Below are 19,551 nucleotides of genomic sequence, written 5' to 3'. Positions count from 1 at the left end.
TGTTTGCTAGAAGTGTGCTTCTCAGCACCTGCAACATATGTAGTATTACCTGAAATGACAATATATTTAAGCATGCTTGAAAATTCTTCATTTTTAGCCCGGTTGTTCTTTTACTATTAGCACTATCTGGGTATCTGTACATCGCACTGTTCTATTTTTTGCGAGGTATATCTATTTATATGACTAATATTACTTTTGCACTTTTTTCTTCTAGTACAATATCTGGCTGCCTTGCTTCTACCTTCTTTACTGTTGGTAATGGTTGATTTCCATATAATCAGAACTTCCATATCGTTCAAATGATTTTTGTGGTTCATGTTCCAAATTTTTCTTAGATACCTATATGTTATAATGTTTGCACAATCCCAGATGTTAAAGCCTTGACACATTATTATTGCTATCCCTATCTGGCATTAACATTTTCTCTTTAGATTTTAATTCTCAGTTCCTACATTGAATAACTTAAGCATTCATGCATGAAATCTAGAGTAAGATGTAATTGCTCCTGAAATTAATAAATGATTGCCATTATAACTGTGCCCTTCCCTTTTTTCTGATCATATTTTTTATATTTTTTCCATGTGCTTTTTCTTTGGGGGGGGGCTAATTTCTCTTGCTATTTGCTTGTGTTTTGCCAATTTCTGGTTTGATTCCCATTTCTGCTCCTTTCCAAAATGCTTCTGCTAATCTTACCAAAGATGTCAACTTAGACTTATTTTGTTCCTTGTTTAGAACTTCAGGTATTCTTAATTCTTATGATGTTAATACATACGTATGCAGTTCTAAGATTTCAGACATATACATATAGTCCTGTTCAAGGAGTCCCATAACATTTTCAGACAAAGGATACATAATCATGCCACCCACTGTTTTTTTATATATCTTTTGAAAAGCATGAAATCATTTTGTTGTTTCCTTGCCCAACTGTTTCAACACTTTTTGGATCCAGAGAATAACACTAAAGCTGCAAGTTTAAAGACCAAGCTAATTTATAGATTGAACTTTATTCCAAGATTTCAAGGACATTTTCAAAATTAGTTTTAGTCTTCTAAAATACTTTTTATTAAGCTTTGTTCTCATCTGTTCATACTCGATTGCTGACCTATCATCTATACCCTGATGTTTGTACAATCTTTGTTGTCCAAGTTATTTTATATCACATTCCCTTCCCAGGCTGATATTTCTTGAATCTTCACTTTTCCTGCCATTAATCTTTCCATTATGCATTTATTAGGACAACATGCCATTCTTATATCACCAGAAAAAGTTTTAATGATTTGTAACTGAACTTTTATCTGTTGAGCCATACGGTTTTAAAGTTTCCACAAAAAAAAAGATGAAATGTCATTAGGCAGCATTGGTTTCTACAAGTCAGCCTGTAACAATAGTTTAATTTACATAAAGCAAAACATCAGCAATGACATAGAACCACACAGGAATTTCTCATTTTGGATTTTTATCTCTAGGATAGTAATTTATCATTTATCAAGGCTCGGTAGAAAAGTGTCACTGTTTCATAGTCCCTCATATGTAATTTATGAGGTTAGGGTATATTTTATGCATCTGTAAGTATTCCATAATCCACGGATGTTGTCAAGTGCTTTTATTGTAATATATCTATGCCATACTTAGATTTTGCATCTTTTATTGTGTTCTGTTATGACTTTGTTTAATAATAGATGATCCTTTGTTTGTTGTGGTTTTCTTTCATTACCTTTCTGTTGACTTGCCAGGATTGAGTTCATGTCAGTGTCATGATAACCTCTGCCTGCATCAGTTCTTGTATAAAATTAATTTGCTGCTGGAAGGCAAACTATTGGTCTATAGTTCTAAGAATTGGTTGCAGGTTCACTCTTAAGGTGGAGGTATGTTTTTTCCCATTGCTAACCATGTTTATATGCATTTACTATATGCATATTATAATTAATTTTACTCATTGCTAAATCATTGTGCAAATACGTTAATATATTTATCAGGAAGATGTGTATTGCATCTGGATGCGGGGCTTTCCAATTAAGAGCCTTTGTAAATTTTATATAATTTTCCCTGTTACTATAGTCCATTTCATAGCCTCAATATTTCTATTTGTACTGTTTATTTTAAATCTTCTACCCATTTGACATAGTTGTTACATTCAACGGGGTATTTATAAATACTTTTCCAAAAATGTATTGACTTTTTCTTACTTATGTGCTTTTGTTATTGTTATTGTTTTCTTTTCAGTTCTGTATAACACCTTTTAGGCTATCAATGAAATATTTGTTTTGTACTTTTTAATGAAATCTTCTATGTTTTTTATTTGTAGTGATATTTTTTAGCTTATTATTGGAGATGGTTTAAGATAAGCCATGAAGTGTTATGCTTCTATATGTTGTTTTTATCACACCTATCTTTCTAAGAGTTTTTGATGATCTATTCCTTTTTCTATTTCCTCTAATTGTCATATATGTTGCATTTGTAGCTTTAGAGCTCTCTTTCTGTACTTCCATTTTAGCATTCCACTTGTGCCTTTCCTTTCCTTTGTTGATCTGCATTTTTGTGGAAATACTTTCATCTGATATTAATTTAGCTACATAGTAGTATATTCCATTTATTTCTATTACATCACATGAATCTCTCTTAAAAGTTCCAATTATTGTGTTCATCTGTTTTATCAGTATTTTAACATGTGGGATCTTTTTCATATTTTATATTCTGGTTTACTCATCTACCTTAATGTTTGTCCATTTCAGTGAAATTAAACATGGCATCCCTCAGATCATTATCTTCTTTTTATCTGCCTTTTACTAAATTAAACAAAAAAAAGAGCAGCCATAAAGAACAGCCAACATGAAGACTATTTACGCTATATACAGGCTCAGCTTATTGAAAAAATCATTCACATGATCCAAAAGTGAAACTCCCAGATTAGTCTCCAAAATTAATATCAGCAAAAACAATTAAGGACAAGGTAGTTCAAACAATGTTAACATTCACCTAGTATCCACAAAAAAACTCCCGTGTACTTCCCAAGTAATCTCCAGTCATTGGGCACAGACAGATAGAGAAGTCGAACCATTCTTAAATCCATAAAAACTCTTCTCAATATAGTGCCTTAGGAATTGGAAAAATCACTTTATTGAAATTTAAAGTGGTGCTTTCCATTGTTTAGCACAGAACAGCTCCATCACACTGGCCAGCACCCAACCCATTTTAAGAAATTATCAGCCTTTCCTGGTGGGGCACCTTGAATATCCAATATTTTCAGCTCCTTCACCCATCCTACAAAACTAACCACAAAGTCCTTGACAATCTGAATCTCAAATAAGAAAGACCAATGAATGAAATCAAAGGCTTTGGCTCTATCAAAAAATACCATGCCTAACGTGCAACTTGCCCTTCCATATTCATCCAAAAAGGTTGCCAGCTCCTGCTAATTATTCATTATATCCCTCACTTTCACAAACCCATGCTGGCCCTCTCAGAATAACATCAGAAGTAAGCTACCCAGTTTCCCAGTTAGCACCTTTCTAACATTTTAACACCCATGTGTATTGTGATGCCTGTGCCCTGTCCCAGCAGTCAAAGACCCTCAATCCTCACCACTAACACCAGTGAGGGACATCTCATATAGGAGGAAAAGATAGCAAATACACACAGTAAGGTGCAATTTCCCTTAAGAGTGCACAGAGATCACAGTCAGTCCAGGGCTGGCCACTCCCTTGCTCCCCAGGTCCCCAATAAGGCTCCCCACTGGCACAGCTATAGGGTCCAGACCTCAGCCTAGTGGGTAAGCTAAAACCTCCAGCACCCTCTCTGTCCAACCAGTGCTTCGTGTCCCTGCCCAAGTAGCTGACACACACACACACACACACACATACACACACACACACACACACACACACACACACACACACACACACACACACACACACACACACACACACACACACACACACACACACACACACACACTTTGAGAAGGGTTTAAACAATCATACAGACACTCCTGGGGAAGGCTTGCACAGGTTCTCCAGCTGTTCCCCTTTTTCCCAGACTATACTGTAGTACCAGCTGCCACCACCCACTAATATTTATCAGCTACTCAAAGGCCATTAAAAGGGTGTCCAATTATTACTGTGCAATATTATTATCCAATTGGTAGTATAACCCAGGGCTAAAGCTATTAAAGTGGCTTTGTACAATTTACCAAAGGCATGCAAGTACTCTAAAGAGCTTAAATTATCTCTACAAAACCAGCCACAGTTGAAAGGGTTTAAAAATATTTAATAACAAATCGTCAAACACAAGACAATACTTTTTATTACACAGAGCTAGTCAAGAGTTCAGAGATCACTGAGAAATACTTAAAATAATTCAGTAGTACAGTTCTGACATCACAGAAAAAACACTTAGTCTACTCTTTCTAGTTTCTAGCTATTTCTAAGAGAAAACCCAAGTCTAAGATAAACTTACATATAGAGCAAGACAGTGCTGGTGAGTTGGATGGTCAAGACAAAAATGCTTAATGCTCTCTGATTCTCTCGGTTTTTAAAATCACATTCCTGGTTCACATTACATCATTCTTCACACTTAGAAACTACATTTACATTCTTCACCTCTGGGCAGAAACCAGAGCAATAAAGGACATTTATGCATGCAAATTTTGGCCATTAACTCTGGCCTTAAAACAATAGGCAGAATGCCTCACTCTAGACTTACTGACTTAGTTTTAACAGCAAAGGGTCACAACATGCTTTACTTGGTCAGTAGAGTACACTGTTGATACATTTTTTTCCACTTCCACATGTAACACCATTTTTATCATTTAAGACAACAAGCCTGTGGTTTACATTAATATTTACAGATGACAGAATTATCTCCAAAATTCTATCTGGCTAGGCTGGCAGCCTTCACCTATCTTCACCCAATCTTCACACTTATCAATGATATGGGGTGAAATTCTTCTATGACAATATCCCTCCTTCTTTGTGATAACAGACATAATTGTTTGATTTTAAAGATGGTAATGCTCCTTTTTTATATGTCATGGATTAAAAAATTTCACTCGGTCTATCATTAGAGTTACCCTTCCCTACTTGTAATACTCAGCAGGTAGGCCTTCAAGTCCCCATGCTTTGTTAGATTTCAAGTTTTCAGTCAGTTGAGTGACTTCCAAAAATGTTATAAGGCAAGTTGTTACATCCGTTTCCTCCTAGTAAGATCCCTGTCTTTAGCAAAAAAGAGTCTTCATCAAGCTAAGTCAACAAAGATCATAGGGTAATACAAGATAGAAATACTATTCACAAAAAGTTTTCCTAATGGCACCTTCCTCAAATAGTACTTACCTGTTTGACATGTGAAGTTGGGGATCCTCTGTGCACTGATGGAGAACTAGCTATACACTTGGTATTCCCCTCCTGGTTTAACTACCAAAATTCCCATCTTCTCTTGATCTCAACCTCAACCTCAAGTTTTGAGACATCTAGCATATGAATCTCCAACTGCAACTTTGTTTCTAAAGATTTTAGAGGCCCTTTATCCACCACAGCTACCAGCTTCACCTGAATCCCCTTCAGAGCCTGAGTTTTATCCCTTATAGCCCACACCCTAATCTTTCATCAGATCACCACAAACAGCAACTTTAATGCCCTTCCACCAGATTCTGACACTAGTGATACTGTGTTTTGGGTCCCTTTCAAGGACCTTTGACACAAGTGAGATAACTTGCTTTTTATTCCTTTGATTCTTCCATCATAAATGAGCCTACCACCAATTTCTGAGTGGCGCTTTACTGTAATGGGGTCATGATCTGACACAAGAATCTCATAAATGGTTGGATTACCTACTTTTGCCAAGTGATATATTTGCACCAGAGCCAAATTGATCCCATTACCCCATTTTAACTAAATGTCTGGAGAAAGAAGGCTGCACCACTCCAGGGTTAGCATCTCCCCAAACATCCTCCCTACCATAAGAACTCCTGAAATTAAAGAGCCGCTTTTGGCATTTGCTGTGATAGTCCCTCCAAATAAAAAGATAACCTAAATGAGCATCTTGATTAAGTTTAATTCACTTACTAATATTGGAGTCATATTCACATTAGCAACCTCCTGCTACTCATTAAGGAATCCCCTAAAGAAATCATCTTCATCCTTGTTAGGTGCATAAATATTCCCAGTAGCACAATGTTCTTCATTGACAAGACTTCCCAAATCATCCAGTGACCAGCACCACTACCCTTAACTCATTTAGTAATCACCAGTAATTATCAGTGAAACATAAGCACCACTCCTTTCTTAACTTCTCCTTATTTGTGGTCACTAAATATCACTCCATCATTCCTCATTTTCAGTTTGTACATTTCTCTAATGTTACATTTTGTTTCATGTTGGCATACTACATTAACCTCACTCATAATCTTTTGATGAATTCTAGAGTGGCGAATGGGGGTGAGATCACCCCCCCCCCTGTATTCCCATATAGTAACTGCATATACTGTTCCTCTTCACACATCAAGTACATGGATTATTTGTGTGTTATTAGTGTTGAGCTGAGCAATGTTCCCTTTTCCATAAGATACAGTACCAGTCTCTGAGATAGGATAAAATTCTCTGGGTGCTAAACCAGCAATGCCAGAAAAGTTAGGTGCCTGCCAGCTCTCAGTGACTACTTAGATTCAAAGCCCAAATTGATAGAAACCTAGTTACAGATCTAAAGTGATATGATAAACAAGAAAGCTAAAGGGTATTGTAAATCAAAGAAGTGCTCTATATTCACCCCCCATTAAAAACAATCACAGAACAAATTATAAGAAGAATATACATGTGCACTGTCTAGGAACTCTAAAACTCTCCAAAAATATTGAATATCTGCTACTGTCAGTACTTTCTATAGCTCCATCTCTTGGGACAGCCTATCAAGGGAGACACTACTTCTGTATGTTGAAAATAAAGTAAAAAGCATGAACATTTTTGGAAAATACAATGGCTGACACAGATGCACATACCAGCATTTAGTTGTGTATTATGCAACCCTATAATACCACCCATTTCACATTATCTGAGAACATCGATATATCATTGACACTAAATAAAAGAAGCCACCTTTGAGTCCCACACAACTCTACCTATGTTTTAAAGTTGGTTAGTCATAAACATACTAAAAAGATAGGGGGCTGGATTCATGAAGGCTTGCATAGAGTTTAAGAGTAGAGTAAGACTCCATGCAGCCAACATGTCTGCCGAGCGATCCAGGAACAGCCGGCAGGGGTGTGCAAGAGAGCTCCTAAAATGACTCTTACACGGACAGGACTAGGTTATGCAAATTACCTCATTTTCTGATGAAAGTTATGCAAATGAGGTAAATTTGCGATCCAGGAAACCCTAACCGGTCTGAGTAAGAGTAGTGTTATTTGCAGAAATGTACTCCGTTGCCAACTGAGTACCATTCTGCAAATAGCAAAACAGAGCCGTGACAGCTCCAAATAAAGGATGCATCCAGTTGAGGAAGCATGCCAATTGCCAAATATACGGCCATTGGCAATCCTTCCCATTGCAAAATAAAAAAAAAATAATTTATTTTTACCTCGATCCCCGAAGTTTAAGCATAGTGCAGCGTAGCCCAAAAGTGCTGCGCTCTAAAAAACAAAAAAATAAATAAATAAAAGCCAAAAATAGTCATTTTATTACAAATATACATCTGCCATGCAAGTGAATGGCAGGCTGAAGACAACATGGCTACTGAGTAGAGGTTGCTAAGGGGGGAAGCTAAGTCTAAGAGATGTAACCAAGCATTAGTAGGCAATCCTATGCAAATGAGAGTAAGGATAGTGAATCCCAATTTCACATGGCATATGAGCAACGTCCGTGGAGTGTAAGAGTAGGATAAGGGGAGTATCAGAGTAGAAGATAGGTGACATCATGAGGAGGGTATGTATGAAAGAATGTAAGCTCATTGGAGCAGAGTGGCATGTGTTTGCTGTCAGTTACCCATCACTGGAAGAGGCGTGTCAACAGGTATCCTAGCTAAAGGCAAGAAATTGAAGGTGTATGCCGTGGATAGCACTAAAGTTTCTTGTAGAAGTGTCTGCAATGCGTATGCATGCTTGTGCATGCCTGTAAAACCGAGTAAGACTGTGTGCGCATGTGAGCGCCTGTGTGTGCACTTTTAAGCTGGAGTAAGCAAGTGTAAGGTTGTTGAAACCTGTGTAAGCACGTTTGCACCTGTGTGCACACGTTTAAGTCAGAGTCAGCAAGTGTTAGGCCATGTAAGCATGTGTGCGCGTGTGTGAGCTGGTGTGCGCGTGTTTGCGCTTGTTTGCTTGGCGCTGCCCCCTGTGGAAACAGAAAGGGAAAAGGAAGCACGACAAATAGTAGGAAGTTAACCAAGGGGAACTAGCAGAGCTAGCAGGTGAAAACAATCAGAATCAGCCAATTACACAGGCAGTACACTAGCCCAGCCCAGCCCAGCACTTAAAGCTCTGCAAACAACTTTCCACTATGTTTTTCTCAGAGACACTGCAACACTGCAGTAAGCTAATAGAAGTGAAAACTGAAAAAGCTTTACTGAGACAATGAAATGTTAGGGGCTGCCATTGCTGTCATAAGGTGACATATGCAACATGCTGAGGGTGGTAACAATGTGAACGCTGCTGAGCAACCCACAGTGAAGAGACGGAGAAGATTGTACAGGCCCAGGGTAACCTACCAGGGGCTACATGAGCTGGAGATAGTGGAGCGCTATAGAGTGGACAGAGACCTCATGCAGCAAATTGTTGAGCTGTGCAGGCCACACCTAACACACAGAACCAACAGAGGGGAACCCATCCCAGTGGAAACCAAGGTATGTGTTGGCCTAAGAATACTAGCAAGAGGTACCTTACAGAGACCAACTGGTGATATGATGGGGATTTCACAGGCATCAGCATCCAGGGTACTGCACCATTTCCTGAATGCCATGTCAGCACGTCGGTGATCATGTATATTTCCCCAATTCCCATGAGGCATTGGCCAGCAGTATGCGTTTTGTCCAGCAAATAGCGGAATACCCTGAGGTAGTGGGTGCAATAGACTGCACACACATACGCATCAAAGCACCAGCTGGTGAGCAGGATAGGGTCTAATTTAACCGCAAGGGTTTCCACTCCATCAACTACCAGGTCATGTGTGATGCCCAGGGCATAATAATGAATGTGTGTGCTGGCTGCCCTGGAAGCTACCATGATTCCCATATTTGGCATCTGACACAGCTGTACCAGACATTTGCCAATGGGGACATCCCTCATGGTCACCTAGTAGGGGATGCTGGATATGCACTGGAGCAGTGGCTGATGACACCCATCAGAAATGCACACACACCTGAACAGGAATGCCATAATGAGGCACACGCACAAACAAGAAATGTAATCGAGCGTGTGTTTGGGCTGCTCAAGTCACGGTTCTGGTGCCTGGACACATCTGGTGGAGCCTTGCAGTACTCAAAAACTACATGTACCCAAATAGTCATGGTATGTGCTATGCTACATAATATGATCCTGCCAAAACAGCTGCAGCAGGAGCAGCATAGGGCCAGGCCAATCAGCCCCCCACCATTGCCAAGGCCATCACAGGCAGAGCGTGACTCGGAGGAGGAGCAACCTGAGCCTGCCCCAGTAGGCAGAAGGAGGCGTGCCCAGTATGCTTTGGCCTTGGCAAAGAGGCAAGGCATAGCATATACACTGGCTCAGTACCAACCCTGGAAATTATACCTCTCTCTGACTCGCACATATAGTAAAAGAGATGCCTAACTTGACACTACCTGTTTTCAAACATGTATAGGGAGTGTACTATGTGCATCCGACATAGGCAGCCCTGCAGCATCACCTGAGGCATGATGGCCATGTTTTAAGCAACATAAAGCAGTGCTAAACAGTTTTTACCACTATTTAGTATATGTAAACAAAATTGCACACACTAATTAGCACAACTTTGGGCAATGTTGAGCAATATTGGGCTAAGTTCAGCAATGTTGGTTAATGTTGAGCAAAAGCAGGTAAACATGGTCACATTTGCTTTACTGTTCCTTAAGCAGTCTGGTCTGACCAGTATGAAACAGTGACAGTCCTCGAACCCAGGATACTGTGCACTATAGTCACAGTACTGAACCACTAAACCATGACACTATTTCACTGGTCAGCCTGTATGAAGACATGTTGCTAAGTCTATGCAAAGTGTCTCATGGAAACCCCGTAGGCACAGCATAACCCTTGTAGAGTTATGACACAAAGGTGAGCCCTGCAGTAAAAATACAACTTGATTTACAACACACATATAGTATAAATGTTAGTATTGGGCATGTTCACACACATCAACAAATGTTGTGGACTTCACACAGCAACATACTGAAAGGTCACACTGGGCATGCTCACACACTTGAATAAATGAGGCAAATGCCAGGCAACAACATACTGACAGGCCAAATTGGACATGCTCACACACTTAGGCCATGTCTGAGTACAGCAGTGGGCCACACATATCTGGCAGTTGCATGTGTTAATCCAGGAACATCTCACAATTCACCAGTCCTGACTTGTGCACACAGTGATATGACAACAGACACATATATAATATATTGGAATCCTGTCATAATCAAATATTTACTACAGATACTTAGGTTGTTCACAGAAAGTTGAAAAGCAAAGAAAATAAAAAACCCGAAATCAGTATCATCAATAAACAAAGTGCACTCCAAACACTATCCATTCCAGGTCATGGAAAGATTATCTGCGAAGGAGTCCGTACAGAACCATGACACTTCCTTCAGCTATGTCATAAATAGCAATGTACACTCATATATGTCCTGTCAGGGCCAACTGTAAATTACTGACAATGCCAACATCCTGTCAGATAGGCCCATACATACATACATACATACATACCCACCTCCCACTGACAAAAGGCCCTATCATCATACCAGGAGATATCACATGTAGAATGGGTAAACAGCTCCTTCCATAGCTGAAAACATGGCATCAATTGGATTACATTGTGCCCCTATATGTGTCATAAGTGAACTGCAGAACAAACAGACCCTGCACCTGAACAGCCTGTTGAGCCTCACCCTCTCTACAGGATATGAAACTGTTGAATAGGTTACAGCAACATATGGCACACTAAACAAGTGATGGTGCACAACAGACCATGGGAACTATAGTCTTATAAGCCGATGAAGTCTGATCTGCAAGGCCATGGAGTCCATCATGATTGAAGTCAGAAACAGAGCTATTGGAAGCCTATAAACACACAACCCTACCAAATTTGGTCTGGTCATGGGCAGATCATGTTTACCAAACCTGCTAGACTGTTTGCAAGGCAGCCACCCAGGGCATACATCAGTGAAATGAGCTACACATGTCCCACATACACTTTGAATAGGCCTTTTCTGACATCCCAGACACGTCGTATCCACAAAATCAATAACCTGTGCATAAATATGTATCATCATCGGATGTATTGGCAATTGGGCCACAGATAGATCACACAAGGTAAGAATTGTGGAGTCCTGTTCAAGCTGGTAACACCTGCTGTCCCCCATGGCTCAGTCCTGGGATTGCATAAAACTAAGTGCACACACATTACCATGTCTAGTCTGATGATGTCAGCATCCCACAAATATAGCAGTGGAAATGAAAGCTCCCAGTAAAGCATATAGCGTGTTGTGTTAATGTGTATCTTTCCAGTATCATAACATAGTTAGGTAGGAGTTTGAATCCTGCAATTGTTGAGTGTGGGTATGTGTCTGTGTGATTTCCTTTGAGAGTATTGCCCTTTTTGGAGACTAGGCAAACACGTTAAAAGTGTTATATTCCTCTTTGGCAAGTCTGATGATGTCAGCATCCTACAAATATAGCAGTGGAAATGAAAATTCCCAGTAAAGCATATAACGCATCGTGTTAATGCGTATCTCTCTAGTATCATAACATAGTTAGGTAGGGATTTGAATCCTGCAATTGCTGAGTGTGTATGTGTGTGTGTGTGTGGGGGGGGGGGGTGTATGTTTCTGTGTGATTTCCTTTGAGAGTTTTGCGCTTTTTGGAGACTAGGAAAACACCTTAAAAGTGTTATATTCCTGTTCGTCAAGTCTGATGATGTTAGCATCCTACAAATATAGCAGTGGAAGTAACACTCCCAATAAAGAATATAGCATGTCGTGTTAATGCATATCTCTATAGTATCATAACATAGTCAGGTAGGAGTTTGAATCTTACAATTGCTGTGGGTGGGGTGTGTGATTTCCTTTGAGAGTATCGCCCTTTTTGGAGACTAGGAAAACACCTTAAAAGTGTTATATTCCTGTTTGTCAAGTCTGATGATGTCAGCATCCTACAAATATAGCAGTGGAAATGAAATCTCCCAGTAAAGCATCTAGCGCATTGTGTTAATGCGTATTTCTCTAATATCATAACATAGTTAGGTAGGGATTTGAATCCTGCAATTTCTGAGTGTGTGTGTATGTTTCTGTGTGATTTCCTTTGAGAGTGTTAACCTTTTTGGAGACTAGGAAAACACCTTAAAAGTGTTATATTCCTGTTTGGCAAGTCTGATGATGTCAGCATCCTACAAATATAGCAGTGGAAATAAAAGCTCCCAGAAAAGCATATAGCACATTGTGTTACTGTGAATTTCTCTAGTATCCTAACATAGGTAGGTAGGGGTTTGAATCCAATTGCTGCGTGTGTGTGTGTGATACTGTTGGTCAATGTGTTGTGAGTTTAGCTTTTACTACTGTATGACATATCAGTATAACAACTGTATGTGCATTGCACACTTCAGGTATCTGTGTGCCAAATACATATATGTACATGTGACCTCAATTAGTTCAAGGTGTGAAGCCTGCTTTCTACATGCATGCATATGTTACCTATGACAGATTGTGCTGCTGCTTCTCAGACCTTTGGTCACATATGTATGTTTGTGACAAGGCCAGCCACTGTAGTGATCTGTGGCCTAGGTCACCTGTGTCACACACACCCATGACAGTTTCTATAGAATAGTTTGAGTGAGGGTTCATGCCTGGGGTTTATTTCAGACATGTTCAAACACAACAAAGTCTGTCAATAATGGACATCCATTAAAGGTGTACAACAACTTTATCGATATGCATACAGACCCCTTATTGGTTATGTGATACACCGAGGGACTTCAGAATACCTATGGAAATGTGAATACCAAAGGACAGATGACATAACACTTGGCTGTATGTACACATCGGTACCCATTCTACATGTTTGGTGCTACTACCTATGTGGTACTGTCGGGATACTATGTTTATTAAATGTGTATGACTATGCTATATTTGGCTTACAGCTTTACAGCATGGGTTGGGCAACAGGTATCTGTCTGTATGATACCCTTGTGGAGGATAAGTGTCTAATCCGGAGAATGCATTGTAGGCCACTGTATGCATTTCCAGATATGGACGGACATATCCCTAGTGTGTTTGCTTGTACCTAAGAGGACTATATGCCAAACAGGAATGGTCCCAAGAATGGGTGGCGGTCAATACCACTGGTTACAGGTATAGTATAGTACTGTACGGATCCAAATGCTACTGAGTTTCCTACATCTGTGTGTTAGTTGTCAAGACATCATCTAACGATTGGTTATAGTCAGGCTGTTGAGGTTGTGTATACTACCAGAATGCAAACCAATGACAGATAGTAACAGTATCACCCACAGCATAGTGTCAAACCATGTCATACACACATGTGTACCAAAGTTAAAACATATGTGTATTAAAATGCATACTGGCCACCAATAGAGACAATGAAGTCTTGACACTGTGTAATACAGGGCATGTCACCGTTCCCATGTGTCCACTATGCACGTACATGCAGACAGTGCACCTCCACCATGTTCACAAATGTACACCTGCAAATCTGTACTGCACACATCACACACATACTGTCCACTCACCAACACATGCTGCCAAAACTACACACATCAGCCAAGTGGCACATGGGTGGACAATACATTTTTGGAATTAACACTGTTGTAAACAATACTACATTGATAATAATAGCTTTAATGCATCATGCCTGCTCAGATATACCTACAGGGATATAATTACACTGTACTGTTGACAACATGCTAACATTGCTACACTGCTATAAAGTCACCCTGTGCATCAGCACCATGTTAGCCTGTTCCTGCATCAATGTTACAGATGACAGGAGATGGCACAGTTTCATCATATGCACAGGGTGTTGTTGGTTTGCCAGAGCCCGACATTGACCCATCCAATCGACATGTATGTGTGTGTGTGTGTGTGTGTGTGTGTGTGTGTGTGTGTGTGTGTGTGTGTGTGTGTGTGTGTGAGAGAGGGACATCAGTACAGCATGGGTCAATGTTGATGTAATGTGTGTGTGTATGTGTTAGCCCTAGGTGTTTGGATTATGTGTGTGTGTCTGCATGCACACAGTTCCACCATGTGGCTGCCATATAAGGGAGGTTGTGGGACAGCCACAGACTGTACCTCCCAGGCTGTACAGATCACCATCTCTGGCCACAGACACAGTACCTGTGCCTGGCAGGGGTGCAAGGGACAGTATCAGGTACTAAGCCAGACTGGGTAATATCATCAGAGGCAGAGGGATGTCGACTGGACCCATGTCCCTGCTGGGACTGGCCAGAGCCACATGCACATGGTCTTCTATGACGGTCTATTGACAGCCCAGCTCCAACATTACTGGGGCTGGTACTGCCACTACGGGAGCGGCTGTGACTTGTGTGTTGTCTGCGATGACTGTCAGCCAATGATGTTGCTGGAATACATCTACGTCGATGTCTCAGCCATCCTGCGCTGTCCTAGCACATGGACATGACATTGCAGAGGACATCTAATGTCTCCCCCCAACGTCTATCAATGACCTCAGTGTAGTGACACACTGCACCGGCAAGGTCACGGATACTGTCATTGATAGCAGTGTTATGGGCCCTCTGTGCCCTCAGTCCCTGTCTGGTGTACCGATCCATATGTGCCTGTGCCTGCATTACAGCTCGGAACATACCTGAGGTTGTAAGACCTGTGGGGGCACATCTGCCAGGGGCATTACAACCAGCAGTGCTCCCATGAGAACCCCTGGACATCTGCCTATGTGGTACCATTCCAGGAATCTGTGTATGGCTGCTGTGAGGGGATGCATGTGCCACACTATCCTGGTCAATGCCTACTGTATGCTCTCCCTCAGCTAAGGCCATTGGTGATGAGGGATGTATTGGCAGTATGAATGTGCGCATAGATGGTGTGGAAAGCTGTGTACTGTTGATTGGCAGACAAAAGACAGAACCTGTCAAACCTGCCTGTGCCACAACACATGTTTCATCATTTCCATTATTTCTGGCAGTGTTTTCAGGTTCCCTGCTGCACTCATCCAACACAACCTCAGCACCTGTGAGAGGGAGACAGGAAACCCACTTTACAATCTGTACATGATGTTAGCACACATGCACACATGCACACATGAACACATGCACACATGCACACATGAACACATGCTCACATGAACACATGAACACATGCACACATGAACACATGAACACATGAACACAAATACACTACTCACTAATGTAGACACACACACACACACACACACACACACACACACACACACACACACACACTAACAGCTATCCAGAACATAACCATTAGTGGTTGATGGTGGAGTACAGTATCACAAGCCAAAGAGTCCTATCACACGTCAGCATGCAAAATGTGTGTTGCTCAACAGCATGCAGTGCGAGTGTAGAGAGTCCTTGTTAATAACAGTATACATGTGTTTGATGCATGTGTGTTGTTCAATGATTGGCCTCTCCCTGGAACACAATGTGTACATGGACACAACATTGCCGTGCAAGTATTAAATGCTTTTCAATGTCCTGTGCACCATCACTCACGGGTATACATGCCATGGCTGGATGCACACAACTGTCAGGTGTATAGCAATGAATGCTATGTGTTGCACTGTAGTTGCTGTAACTGGATGTAGTGTAGTACCATGAGCCATCATCAGGTAGCATCATGTGGTCCCTCAAGGCCACTAATGTGTGCCACACTGGCAACTATCTTGCTGTACCTGAACTGCAGCACTGTGGCTACATTAACCATTTCACAGGCAGTTGTTACATGGGTATGTAAGGTGTTCAATAGAGAGCATTGCCTAACATGAATGTCTTGTTTGTTGATGAGTTTTGCACTGCCCCATGATAGGCCTCTACCCCTCAAGTATAGTATGTGTGCTGTGTGGATGACATTTGGGATACTGGAGTCTGACCTTACAGCAGGTGTCTAAATATGCCATGTGTATCATATTAGCACGTACTGCGTATGACAAGGTGGTGTATGTTGTATGCATGTGTATTGACTCTGCCTATACAATGTCCACTACAGTGTACCACAATTGTTTGGGATGCTCTGTGTATAGCATGTGTTTGAGGCAGCTACTCATGTTACTGGGATGTGCATAGTCCCACAGAAAACTTGCAGAGCATGCATTATGTGTAGGTGTTTTACATGTGTATATGGCCTACAACTCACCTATGACATGCACATGTTATTTGCCATATTAAATGTAGAACACTCACCAGCATGGGTCTGCTGTCTTGCTGTCACTCCAGAGGGACCTACAAGGATATGAGACAGTTTGTCAGTGTCAACAACTGTGGCATTGCTGCTGTGACTTTGCAATTTTACAGTAGTACAATGTTTGACAGTCACAGGCATACAGATTATGTTCCAAATTATCAGTATTGCACAATACCAGGCTCCACATCTTCCAAATACACAGCACACATCTGACATATGCATGTTCTAACAATCGAGCTAACAGTAGTCTACAGATATGGCATGTTACCTGCACGCTCCGAGTCAACTTGCTGGATGACTCCGGCCTCCATGATGACACATGTCTTTTGTAGTGGTTGTCCAGGAGCCACCATGCTGAGGAGCAGCTCTTCCACTCTGGTGAGGGGCGGATGTGATGCTGCACCACCACCTGTAGCAAGCTGTTGTCTGCGGACATCGGAGGCATGCTGCCGGACATGTCTGATTAAATCACTGCAGTGATGGCGTACCTGCTTATAAGTCTGGTTATGCATGCCTACATCATTAACCCGATGGACAACATCTTGCCAGTGTACAGTGCGCTCATGCTGGTCCTGGCTGGTTCTGGAGAACAGCAGGTGTGATGTTGTAATAGGGGGGATATAATTATTTCCTCCTCTTCAGAGGAATACGCAAGGTTGTGATGATGAGACATGTCCCTGGAAGACAATAAAATAATTATTGTGAGCAAGTCTTGTGGCACACTTAACATTCTAAAGTACAGATATCAATGAAATCCCATATATAGCAACCTATTGGCTGTCAGTAGATGCACACTTTTAATAACACACATCAGTGCTCAGCCCACAACTGCCTGACAGTGCCTGGCACATTCTATATATTAAACCATGTTCTGCACAAGTGAAACCAGTATGTAAGACTATACAACAGCACATGCTACACTGTATGTGACACAATGCACCACCTAGCCACAAGAGATATATATGAAGCTAATGCATACAGAAATATGTCATCCGTTGAAATGATTGTAAAGTACAGTTACAGTACTACCAGTACACCACACTACTTGTTGATAGCAAACCCCTAAGTAACATATGTGCACATTCATCAATATAGGTGGCATACTGCTGTACGACACTATACATGTTGCTAGATATGCACTTATATCCTGTAACACACATATGACCGAGGCCATGTTATAGGAACACCCACACACACATCAGACATACCTACAAGACACAAAGGTATGGCAACCCAAATGAGCTTTACCTGTGTACCATACAGTACTGTATGTCAGCACTTACAAAACCTTATGCCTGAGGTATGTAATGTGTGAGGACTACACGTAACAAACAAAACAGTGTTTCCAAGCAATGTGGATATACACCATACTATGCAGTTTAGGCCTACAGCTTCAGGTAGTACTACAGTTCATACGGGATTTGTATTCATTAGTGTTAACAATCTATAAGCATACATGTACTGCTTTAGCCTACAATGGCACACTCCAGTCAACAACATGGGACTATGTCACACCGTATACCATACTGCTTTTCCTGCCTAGCAATAGCATACACATCTTTTGCGGGGATCAGAGCTAGAACACTACATACCATGATATAAACAGTTTCCCACTAGGCTATCACACATATACACAACGTTGACACATTCACCTACACATTCACCATCACACTCAGTCAACCTCACATAGCAATTAATGCAACATGTACATGCGTGTGTGTATCAGGTCCTAGGTAGCTCATAGGCTATTAGGCGTAGGGCCTATAGAAGCCTAGCCATACAGTACCCTGCCCTTCAACACCCATGTAATTTAAGTTCATGTGCCCCTGTCATGCAGAGCCACAGAGGTGATTCCCGGGTTGTATTTCCTATCTCATATCCATTCATCATAATTATTCATGACAACTGCTAATGAGGACCTTTCTTTGCTATTGATAAGTAGTTAGTTCCAGAGTATGGTATGTATCTGAGATGAGAATGTACCACTCCAGCATGTTCTACTTTTTGACGTTATAAGGTTTAGATCCGTACAGTGTGTAGCTTGTAGGGATTTTGATCTGTTTACATGGAGCATGTCCAACACCTGTGAGTTTGGCATAGCTTTGTATGTTAGGCAGAGGTTGGCTCTGGGTAGGTGGTATGCGACACAGTGTAGCTGTGGTTTTGGAAGAAAGTCTGCATAGGGCATCTGTTTGAGTCTGGTAATTCTCTTTGTGGTGTTTGTGCCTGGTGTCTACAGTTGCTGTAGATGTCTTCTGAGGTACATACCAAAAGGCCCATTGTACTCTATGATGGGTTTTATGACTGATGAGTAGAGTGGAACACTGACCTCTCATTCCATGGATGACACACCTTTTGTGATGACATGTGGACCGTACACAGTTTACATGACTAGTGTGGCACTGTGGTTATCAAAAGGGACACTACTGTCCACCTGTGTCCCATGGTCTCTTATCACACTTTTGGTGTTGAGTAGACTACCACCTATGTGGTAGTTCATGGGTACAGGGTTTTTAACAAAAGGGATGGCAATACATTTACAACATTGACCTTGAGCTTACATATAAACATCCACTGGTGTACATATAGATTTACATGTAGGCACATATACAGTCCACCTTTCATGGTGGGAATATCAATTATGCAAGGGTTGAGAGAGATACAGTTATGTGATAATTTTAAACAGTCTTGTGCAGAATGCATTGAGGGTATTCTCAGGCCATGTATCTTTATCAGGACTCCCTGTCTGGAAGACTATAAACTTAGCAAATCATACCCACAGCGTTTAAACACCATATGTCATATACCAGCACTGTATGCTGTCTTGTTTGCCACACACTACAACCTACATGAAAATATGCACATAACAACCTTCACCAACATATATATGTCCACCCTTCACAAACAGTTGCAGTATGTACCTTGCTCTATGCACATGTTAAGATGCTA

The sequence above is a fragment of the Protopterus annectens genome, chromosome 5.part0 (genome assembly GCF_019279795.1).
Source record: "Protopterus annectens isolate FY-2018-M chromosome 5.part0, PAN1.0, whole genome shotgun sequence".
Lineage (NCBI taxonomy): Eukaryota > Metazoa > Chordata > Ceratodontiformes > Protopteridae > Protopterus > Protopterus annectens.
Note: the sequence above shows the minus strand (reverse complement) of the source record.